The 12,162-nt window shown below is 33.9% G+C and overlaps 1 long non-coding RNA gene across 1 annotated transcript; it reads right to left on the bottom strand.

The window, feature by feature from the left end:
* Window positions 1-431: 431 nt before the first annotated feature.
* Window positions 432-8,385, bottom strand: LOC116560961. Its single transcript, XR_004273235.1, has 3 exons — window positions 8,338-8,385; window positions 8,230-8,282; window positions 432-445 (listed from the first exon to the last, which is right to left on the bottom strand). It is a non-coding gene; the product is annotated as an uncharacterized LOC116560961 (long non-coding RNA).
* Window positions 8,386-12,162: the final 3,777 nt, after the last annotated feature.

Here is a 12,162-nt window from a genome sequence, read left to right as displayed (position 1 = left end):
CAAAGTCTTCCATAATTTTTTTCTGCATCCTATTCTTAGCGTTAAAATGATCTGTTTGCAATTCAAGAGATAAAAATACCTACTTGCCAGTTCTGTGTGTGTGTGTGTGTGTGAGAGAGAGAGAGAGAGAGAGAGAAGGAGAGAGCAAGAGAGAGAGCAAGAGCGCACGTCATTAGGAAACATACCTACTATTCTTTTTGAACTGAGATCTGATATGGTTTGGCTCTGCATCCCCACCCAAATCTCATGTTGAATTATAATCTCCATATGGTCAGTGGCCTGGTGGGAGGTGATTGATCCAGCCTTTAGGGCAGGCTTCCCCCTTGCTGCTATTATGATAGAGTTCTCATTAGATCAGGTTGTTTGATAAGTGTCTGGCACTTCCTCCTTCTTTCTCACTCTCTCCTACCACCATGTAAGAGGAATCTTGCTTCCTCTTTGCCTTCTGCCATAATTGTAAGTTTCCTGAGACCTTTCTAGCCATGAAAAGCTGTGAATCAGTTAAACCTCTTTTGTTTATAAATGACCCAGTCTCAGTAGTTCTTTATATCAATGTAAAAATGGACAAAAACAATGTCATACTAATTCCTGTAGAAGTTAGGCACCATATCAGGTAGTATATAAACATTTTTTTCTCATTTTATTAATATTCAGAAAATACTTATAAAGAAATTGTATATCATACTCACGGAGAAAGACTCACATATTCCCTTAACAGAATCAGAACTATTGTTAGGGAATTTTAGCAAAATGCAATATCTATAATTTGACAATTTACAAAAGTGATTAATTACATCCATGACCAGTTCTCATTCATCCTTGTCCAGGACAGTTATGGAACTTCAAGGAGACAGCTATTTGTGACTACATCAACTTCATGCTTGAAGAAAGTTTTTATTTTTTTGGCTTTAAAGATACCATGCTTATTGGAGAGACTATATCACTATTCCCTGAGTTATCCATATAGACTTAGCCTCCGAATGACAAGATACGGTAAGAGCCTTTTAAATGTGTACCACCTATGTAGAGAAGGAGAGGAGTTATAATAAATAAACTAATGAACACTTCAGGCTACCTGAAGTGTTACTTGTAGTTTGGAGTTAGCTTAGAGAGGAAAGAGACATGCTATGAAGTTAGATAATTATCTTTTGGTTTACCCCTAATTAACTCATCAATGTAATCATTTACTGCTGGTTGTAATATTGGATGGATAACTTATAATTTACTCAATCATTCAATATAATTTCATTGTGATTCTGCTAAATGCTAGCTACAGTTTTAAGTATTGGGGAAATGAAAAATATAGTGTTCTTAAAAACAGCTTGTCAGAGGAGATGGACAAGTTTAAAATTTTTGCTAAAATGTAATATGAGTTAAAATAAAAATTATTTTCTCAAATAGTGATGTTAGTTTTAAATGAAGTATAAATTATGTGCTTAATTCTCTTTGAAAAACAGATGGTTTAACTTTGAAAAAAAAACACTAAGTTTAAATTTAAGTAAATTAATCTATTTAAGTAATACCTTCTTTGGCATGCTAGAATAGACTGAAATTATTATTCAACATTTAAAAAAATAAAATTTTAAACAAAATATTTTGTCATAATGTGCATACAAATGTATTTGTAAAAACATTACAAGAGATTCTGTGCCTTGCCCACTTTCTCCCAGTGATATCATCTTGAAACCTATACTACAATAGGACAATCAGGATGTTGACATCGATATAGTCAAGATACTGAAGTGTCTATCATCATAAGGATACTTACTGTTGCCCTTTTAAGGACATACCCACCTCACAATGCCCTATCTCTGACCTCTGGCAACCACTAATCTGTTCTCTATTTCTATAATTGTACCATTTCAAGAATGTTTCATAAATGGAATCATACAGGATTTGAGCATTTGGGAGTGGCTTTTTTACTCCACCCTATTATCTGGAAATTGATCCACTTTGTTGTGTTTATCAATAGTACATTTGTTATTATTGCTGGGTATTATTCCATGGTATGTATTGTGTAAGCTTTCACCTGTTGAAGGGCATCTGTGTTGTTTCCAATTTGGGGTCAGTATGAATAAAGCTGCTATGAATATTCATGTGCAGATTGTTTGTGTGTAGAAATACATTTTTATTTCTCTGAAACAGTGCACAAGAGTACATTTAGCTGGGTCATATGGTAGTTGCATGCTTTATTTTACAAGAAACGTTCAAGTTGTTTCTGGAGTGCCCTTATCATCTCACTTTCCTTTCACTAATATATGAGTACTACAATTTCTCCATCTCCCAAAAGCATTTGGTGGTGTTATTATATTTTATTTTAGCTATTTTGATAGCAGTGTATTGATAGTCCATTGTGATTTTTATTTCCATTGCCCTAATAGCTGATGATATTGAATATATTTTCATGCACAGATTTACTATCTATATATCTTCTTTGGAAAAAGAAAATGTCTGTTCATGTTTTTTGCCTATTTTCTAATTTGATTTTTTTTTACTGTTAAGTTTTGGGAGTTCCTTATATATTACTGATATGAGTCCTTTCTCAGATAATAGGGTTTGCAAATATTTTCTCTGTAGGTTGCCATTTCATCCTTTAGAATGAAGTTTTTCAGAATAATTTTTAAAAATTTTAATGAGGACCAATTTATTAATTTTTATTTATATGGACTGTACTTTTGGAGTCAAATCTAAGAAATCTTTGCCTGGCACTAGATCCGAAAGATTTTCTCTAGGCATGAATGATTCAGGAAAAGCTATTACTCTCGGATTTGTGTCATGTCCTTCTAGCTTTGTAAAGTGCCATGCAAAGTTAAAAATAGTTAGTATTAAAGGTAAATTATGGGGCACCAAAAGTCTACGCTATTCTTTGTTTTTCTGACGTTGCTACTTTACTTTAAATGTATATATATTTGAGATGGACAATTTGTATGCTGTTCATAGTGTAATGGCATGACTTAAAACTCAAGAATGGATATAGAGTTTTACTGAATTTTTTTGGAATACATAATACCTGTTTTCTTCATATATGATTTCATGAAGTATGGCATTTCTAAAACCATGGTGACTTTGTAATCATCCTAAAAGTAATCCTCTGGGATAGAATATAATTATTTTAACACAGTGCTTCAGTTTATTTGCTGGTATTTGTTTCATGGTTGTTACTTGTTTACATGTAACATTAATCTGAAGTTTCTTTTTCCTCTGCGGTTTTTGTTGTTGTAGTTATTTCTGCTGACAGTTTAATTGTAGATTCATAAAATTAATATAAAATGTCTTTATTTTAGATTTTGAAAATAATTTAAAAGGGTAAAAGTTTTGTTTGTTTGTTTAAACTCTTCAAGGCTCAGATGTAACTTACTCATGAAACTACTTGGAGATACACTATCTTGATATAAAAATCATAACATATTCTCATTTTCTTTATGAAAACTGATTTATTCAAATATATTAATCATTATATGTTAAATTTTGTTAGTGTTTGACTTTGTGAATTTGAACATTTTAGTGCCAAATTTTACATTTTACATATTTTATTTTATTAACGTATCCTCATAAAACTCTAAATGTAATTTTATAATCATTCTAGGTATAATTTTTCAAGTGGACTTCACATTCAGCATTTTATTATCAAAATATAGCTTATTGCATTACAGTAAAAAAATGCCACTGTCATTTATAATGCATTAAGCTTTCGATTTGCACAGTGCATAAATTATTTTTAATGTGATTTTTAATTCTCTATAATAAATGAAATGCCCTGTTTACAATGCCCCAAATTTAGAGAATTTTAATTAATAGAATATTCTTATGTATATAATTTTTAGATAAGTTTTCAGCATTCTATTGACTATAAATAATACCAATTCTTATCTGTTTTATAAATTCTCTGTTCTCCTGGATTACAGAGATCATACTTTTATTTTTTATATTTTAAACTTTAATTATATCTTTATTTTGACTAACATGTCAATAACTTCCATAATTTTTAAAAGTATTTTTCTCTAGGAATTCTACATGAGTGGTTTGGCAAACATTCTTGGTTGCTAATAAATACCTATACATACTTACTTCCATCTAAGTAAAGAAAAGATTTAGCAGGTAGGTATATTTGGTACTTTGTCCAATCTCCACTTCTCTGAACTTTGGATGTGATGTCTCAAAGTAGAATAGCCATCTTGTAACCATAGAGACTACAATAGTTTCCATGGATCACGAATCTGGGGCATGACTTAGTTGGGTGCCTACGTTCAAAATTTCTCATGAAATTGTGGTCACAGAGTTAACCTGGACTTCATTCTCATCCAGAGGCTCAACTGAGGGAGGATCCACTTCCGAGTTTACTCATGTTGTTAAATGAAACGAAAGGCCTTAGTTTCTCATTGACTCTTCCTCATGTGTGCTTCTCCATCAGAAAACTCTCAGCATGACAGCTGGCTTACTTCAGAGTGAATGAGAGAAAATTTCCAGATGGAAGCCAGTCTCTTTGTAATCTTATTTCAGAAGTGATGTCACATCATCTCAGTGACATTCCATTCACTCTAAGTCAGCAAGCCCAAACTACACACAAGAGGAGGGGATAGAAAAAAAGATACAATTTCTAGGAAGCTACCTTAGGAGGTGTCTCCAAAACATGACACCTCAAGCTGAGAATAACAGAGTGTCATTCCTTTAATCTTAAGGGGAAAACATTTAAAATTACCAATTATCTGTATCATTAGGTTCTCTCATAACTGCCATCAAGAAGTTTATACATTCATGCTACATAGATCACTTTTCATTGGTCTCTTTGGATCTTTAAGAATGTTTGAAGGATCATTAACTTAGTCCCTGATGGTATCACTGAGCAGCTGCATCAGTTCTGACATCCTACTTCTGGAATTATTATTATGTGATCCATACTGCTACACTTCTCTGGCCTCCTCAAAAAGAAAAAGACAATTTAATAGGCTTGATCAACCTCTGTAGTCAGCCTGAATGCAATGCTGAAGCGATACATGTGGCATATTCTCTGAGTTCTTCTACTACTGAGAGTATGATACATTACAATAACTAGATATGCTTCTTTCTTCCTCTTTTCCTCTCTTCCTTTCCTCCATTCTGCTTACTCCGTTTTTAATAATAGTCTAATTTATAATTTTGTATAAAGTCTGTAATAATTGCTTAAACAGATTTTATTTTAGTCCATTATTTGGTTTTTTACAGTATTAAAACTGCTGCTTAATATCTCTGCAAATAGTTTGGCTGAATGTGTTTGTGTTTTTATCTCTGCAAGTGCTTTTTCCAAAGCATTCATCTCAAATTATTTGTTTTTTTCTTTACAAATGTGATATATTTTCAAATTTTATGAAGAGTAAAAATTAAAATGTTAATTGTTTTTCCTCATTTGGGGTGTACTGTCTTTCTTAGGGCTCAAATTCCTTTGATTTTTAAGAAGAAAAGACTTGTGATACATTAATTTATCTTTTTTTTTTTAAAAAAAGATAGATGTTTATATTTATTCGTATTGGATCAAATGGATTCTTTTAGACACTGTACATGTTTTAGGTACATAAATTGAGGATACTATTGCATATCGGGGAGATTCACTGCTTTTGCAACAGTTTCTTTCTTGTTTCAGTGAGGGCTTTCAGAGTGCTCTTGCACATTGTATTATTTTCCTATGACTGTTGCAACAAATTACCACAAATTTGTTGACTTACAAAACAGACATTTGTTCTTTCTCAGTTCTAGAGGCCAGAAACGGTCTGAAGTCAGTGTCACTGGGCTGAAGTCAAGGTGTCAGCAGAGCTGCACTTTCTCCAGAGGTTTCAGGGCAGAAACTATTCGTTGCTTCTTTCACCTTCACAAACAAGGAATGCCAGCATTTGCATTTGGTTTGTGAGCATATTTCCCCAGTCTCTGCCTCCAAGATCACATTGCCTTCTCCTCTTGCGTGCGTTAAATCTCCTTCTGTCACCCTCTTATAAGGACTTTTGATTGCACATAGGCCCACCAATAGTCTAGGAATACTTTACTATCTCAAGTCACTTAATTTAATCACATCTGCAGTCTTTACCATATAAGGTGACATTCACAGGTTTTAGGAATTAGGACATGAGCATAGCTTTGGGAGCCATTATTTATCCTACTGTAGACACTGCAGCCTTTGTCCTAATATGCTCATTAGTACTCTGCTTTATTTACCATGTCGTTTCCATTCAAAATAGTTCCCAATTGCAACCACTGGTGGGCTCCTGAAGTTATATGATTCTCCTGCAACCTCCTTTTACTACTGCCTCATAGCCTTTCTTTACTTACAACAAATGCTGTTTTGAGCTTATAGGCTCAAATTATTTTTTGGGAAACCTCATGTGTTTATTTCCCAGTGCAGCTTTCCTTCACATGGTTTAAATTTCAAGTTGTATAATGACTTATTCATTAAACAATGCATATTGGCACTATTGGCATTATGCTTGTTCTAGATCCTACTCATGTTATATTTTACAAAAACTTTATCAAGTTTTCTGTGTGCTAATTAAAGCCCCTCAAGGTTTCCACTGATAGAGAGTATATAAAAAGCTTACCTCTATTTGAATTGGTTTTTGGTTATTTCATTGGTATGTATAAAGAGAAGGAAGCCGAATGCAAAACTGTGTATCACCATCCTTGAAACAGAAGAATGATCCATTTGTTAAAATAGGAAAACAGAATTAATAGGCATATAAAATATGAGACTAAGCCAATAATACTGACCTGAGAATTTTTGCTTAAGGGAACTGTCAGTCCAATAAACCTCTTTCTTTTGTTAAAGAAAAAAATTTAAGTTAAATTTGTATTTTGAATAATTTTAGATTTACAGAACAGTTACAAAGATAGCACAGAAAGTTTTCATACACCCTTTACCCAATTTCCCCTTGTTGCTAATATCTTACATCTCCCTGGTACATTTATCAAATTAAGAAACCAGTACTGATATACTACCATTAGTTTTTGGATTTCATGGCTTTTTCACGAATGTCCTCTTTCCATTCCAGGGTCCAGTTCAGGTTGCCATACTGCATTGTCTACCTCAACGTCTCTGATCTGGGACACTTTCTTGTCTTGCATTATTTTGTATAACCTTAATTGTCTTCAGAAGCACTCTGATGCCCAGGCTGGAGCGGTGCCATCTCTGCTCACTGAAGTCACCGCCTCCTGGATTCAAGTGATTCTCCTACCTCAGCCGCCAGAGTAGCTGGAACTACAGGCACACACCACCACGCCTGGTTATTTTTTTGTTTTTGTATTTTTAGTAAAGATGGGGTTTCACCATGTTGGCCAGACTGGTCTCAAACTCCTGATCCCTGGTGATCCACCGGCCTAAGTCTCCCAAAGTACTGGGATTACAGATGTGAGCCACCGTACCCAGCCTGGCATTATTTTTTTTAATGATTAGACTGGGTTTATTGTTTTATCTTGGAATATTACCAAGGTAAAGATCCCTTCACATTACATTATAGCAGACATTTGATAGTGTCCACATGACATCACAGATACTGTTAATCTCCTTCACTAGGTGAAATTGTCAGTCAGATTTATCTACTGTAAAGTTAGTTACTTTATTCCCTTTTTCTACAAGTTTTTCAGAAGTAGTAATTGTCTAACCCTAGCCCACATTTGGAGAGGCTTAAGCTCCACTTTCTAGAGCAGAAAGATATCTATAGAAGTTATTTAAAATTATTCAGTAAGAAAGACTTTACTGCCACTACATTTATGAAATTGTTCAATTATTTATTTATGTCATCCTGAACTCATGCTTATTTATCTTTTACTTTGGGTTGTATTTTGTTTATATTTTCAATATATTTTACTATTATGTGTCTTTAAAATATCTTTCTCACATTGTTTCCATTTTGGGCAGTCGTAGCTTTCAGGTTGGTTTCTGTGCCCACTTGACATTCACTTGACTTTTCTCTATGCCTTCGCTTTTGAAGAACTTTCTTACTTTATGGTACTAAAAGATACTCTAGATGCATCTTTTTTTTTTTTTCTACTGTAATAGGGTTTGACTATGTCCCCACCCAAATCTTGTCTTGAATTCCCATACGTTGTTGGAAGGACCTGGTGGGAGGTAATTGAATCATGGAGTCAGGTCTTTCTCATGCTGTTCTTATGATAGCGAATAAGTCTCAAGAGATCTGATGGTTTTAAAAAGAGGAGTTTTCCTCCCCAAGCTGTCTTTTCTGCTGCTATGTGAGATGTGCCTGTCACCTGCCATGATTGTGAGCCCTCTGCAGCCACATGGAGCTGTAAGTCCGATAAACCTCTTTCTTTTATAAATTACCTCTCCAGCCACATGGAACTGTAAGTCTAACAAACCTCTTTCTTTTGTAAATTGCCCAGTTTCAGGTATGTCTTCATCAGCAGTGTGAAAATGGAGTAATACATACTGTATGCTAGAATCAATTACTTCTCCAGTGAGTCATGGTTTCTTTTATTGAAGAATGGCATTTAGCGATAAAGATGTAGGCAGTGTGCTCATTGATACTGGGGCATCCATCAAAGCTAACCATGTATACTAGTTTGTCAGGGCTGTCATAACAGACTGATGGCTTAAACAGCAATAATTTATTTTCCTACAGTTTTGAGAAAATAAAAGTAGGCTAAAGGGCCAACATCGACATGTCAGTAGGTTTGGTTTCTCCTGAGAACTCTCTCCTTGGCTTCCAGATGATCGCCTTCTTTACTGTTTCCTCCTATGGTCTCCCCTCTGCATGCACATCCCTGTGGCCCAAATTTCCTCTTCTTATGATATGATTCAATCGGAGTGGGACTTGTTCTGATGGCTTCAGCAAGGTAGTGGAGGTTAAAACTTCAACATATGAACTTCAAGGGAACATAAATCATCCCAAAACACTATTTGCACACAGGTATCTATAGTTAAATTTGTATCTGTTCATTACTATGCATGTTTGTATACTATCTGAACCACCCTGATGCCTTCTTGAGTCCTTCCTTCCCTCATGCAAACTCACATCTGAGCTGAAAGTAAAAGTACTCAATAAGTGTCTTAGGTTAGAGTCCATGCTATAGACTACCTTAAATTTAGTAAATAACTTGATTAAAAGCTTAATGAATAATATTTACTGTCTGTATTTTTGTGATGCAGGGTATTCGGGAAAAATCTTTTTAAAAGTTTACACTTCTTTTACAAATTTTGTATTGATTATGTATGATTTACTTGCAAGTGTTGAGAACTTGAAATACTTATATTAATGATCCAAAGAGATTTATGTAAATATCAGGGTAATTCTTTGAACCCTCTGGAAGCATTTATTTAAAAATCTAAAGAAATAGAAAAACGGTGCTTTAAAATTTTTCCTGCATTTCTACTGAAAAGAGTCATTAGTAAGCTAATACTCTATGGAGTTTGGATAAATATTTTAATCACTATTATTCCAAGCTAGAGAAATGATTTAAAAACTAATTTAACTAAATAAATTTTATATTTTCCAAGGTTAGTCATTATGTGCTTAGTAAAATAATACCCTCGTCTAAATTTGTTTTTGCTAGTAAATTAAAAAAATGTAGTTTAAATTAATTCTCGTTTTTGATACAGATAATAGCTACATACAAAATCAGGAGGCAGGCCAACATTTGGTGTTTCCATTCCATCTTTGCATTTGCCTCCTTTTATCCCCTTTCAGACTCCCCACCTCCTCTGATGACCAGTGAACTTATATTTGTTCATCTCTACTTGAGAAACATTTCCTAAAGAAATATCTTGATAAAAAATTAATGCTTATGACTGAGGAGTACTAGGAATAGCATGTTATTCCCACTGCATTAGAAAACTGTGCTTTAAACAAACAAAAAAATGTTGGAAAGAAGTAGGGTTTCATTTTTTTTTTCTTTCTATGGCAGAAGTTGGTGAATAGAACCATATGTACTAGTTTAGTATATACTGTGATTAGTCACAATACTAGGTATTTTTCATATTCTTTTACATGGCCATGGTGAGTTGAACAGTGCCCCTCACAAATTAATGTCTATCCAAAACCTATTAATGTGACTTTACTTAGGAATAGGGTTTTTTGCATATATAATCAAATTAAGGTGAGTCCATATTGGAGGAAGGTGGGCCCTAAATTCAATATGAATGGTGTCCTTATAAAATGAAGGAAATTTAGACAAGGAGAAACAGGTATACAGAGATGAGAATGTCATATGATTATGGAGACAGAGACTGGAGTGAAACTAGTACAAGCCAAGAAACACCAAAAATTGCCAGCAATCCCCAAAAGGTAGAAGATGCATTTTGGTTATGACAGCTCTTAAAAACCAATGCAATGACTGTTTCGCCACCCCGACCAAAGAGGATTCAGAGATGGAAAACTTAGTTTTAAGATATTAAATCATATGTTATAAATTATATAACTTTGTAAGAAGTGAGACTGTAACTTAAACTGAAACTTAGTTTCGGAACAAATTTCATCTAGTAACACTGTCCAAGCTAGAGGACCTTTTGTAAAATATCCACGTTTATGATATAGAGAGAGCTAAATTTATTCCTAGAATTTTTCTGAATTTGCAGTTCACCCACCATACACATTCACACACACACACACACACACACACACACACACACACACACATATGCACTCTCAAACATATCACTTTATATTTAATAGATATAAATGGTTTAGCCTTATTAAAAGGCCAGCATTTATAATCACAAAGCAAATCATTAAGATAACCCAGAATATAAAAAGACTAACAATATATGACATCTGTAATAGATTTTTGGATGAAATAAACAGTTGCTATAAAAAGAAGGTAAGGTTACTGTCAAAATGAAGTTTTAAGTACATGGGAGCAGAGCTAATGTGTCTGATTCATGTTACTACATAATTGATTCCAGTGTATAGTGGATCAGTTGGCATTTCTGACCTTTTTAGGTAACAACTTTCTTGGTAAGAGGAAGAATAAAGAAAGGAAAATGTTTAAGCCAAAATTAAAGCAGTGACAAGCACTTTTGGTAAAATCTTGGTACAATCTGATAATGGTCTCAGAACAGTGCTTCTTATGTGTTAGGTACTCAGTAAGGCTGTTTGATAATTTAATGACTGAAGGCCATGTATCTTATGGAGTATCAAACTTTAAATTTAAAGAGGAGACTTTACTGTTTTATTGTTGGAAATTAATCCATGTATATGACTTCCACAGACATTTGCCTCCTGGTATGTTGTCTGTTCTTTTTTTGCTCCGATTTGCTCATGATATTTCTATGTATTATATAAAACTACTGATCTGAATGATCCATAGGGTTAAAACCATTTAGGCATCACTAAAATAAATGGGACACTGTTATTCTCTTGTTTATTTCATAATTGATCAAACAGCAGTTAACAAGAAATAGTCTCTACTGTATATTGAATTTTTGGATAGATTACAAGTGAAGAATGACATCAAGTAAGTTACAGCTACTACACAGATAAGAGATTGCAGAGTATTTCTTACCAGGGCAGTTTCCCTGTCTCCTCCTGTCCTTTCTTCATGTGTTCGAGGCTTGCTCCTGCTTGCCTCTCAGCTTTCCTGAGCGTCTCCATGCTTTAGGGTGCAGGACCTGCCCAAAGCCCAAGAGTTGATTGATTGTTTTTGTACTCCATTATGAGATTCTATTATGAGATGTGTCCTTTCTGTCTTTTTTAAAGATGCTCGTGAACATGATTGTACCTATAGAAAACATTATAGCAGACTGATTAAGAACTTAGTCCCTGGAGTCAAACAGACTGGATGTAAACTCTGAAAATTACTGGTTGTTTGCCTTTTCCTTATGTGTCACCTTTATACTCTATATTTCATTATCCTTATCTATAATCTAGAATAATATATTCAAGATGACTAAATCTGATATATTTCTTCAAGTACTTAGTTTAGACATATAGTAAGTATGCAAAAATCTTAGCTTTTTTATTCTTTTTCTTTAAAAGTATCTCCACATTCTTACACACATAGCCTCTACTACCTATGCAATAAGACAATTATGCAATAAATTGACAAAACATTGCTCCATGTTAGGGCTGTGAAGTCTAAAATAACATCATAACGTGTCATCACTGCGATCACTGGAACTGGACAAATATTAGTTCATTTTCTGTTGAGCTTCACTCATCAAGTGGCTAAAAATCATGGAATTCAGCA

The sequence above is a fragment of the Sapajus apella genome, unplaced genomic scaffold, assembly GCF_009761245.1.
Source record: "Sapajus apella isolate SASKATOON/1434 unplaced genomic scaffold, GSC_monkey_1.0 scaffold28, whole genome shotgun sequence".
Lineage (NCBI taxonomy): Eukaryota > Metazoa > Chordata > Mammalia > Primates > Cebidae > Sapajus > Sapajus apella.
The sequence above is the reverse complement of the archived record's forward strand: the minus strand, read 5'-3'. Positions and strand labels throughout refer to the sequence as shown.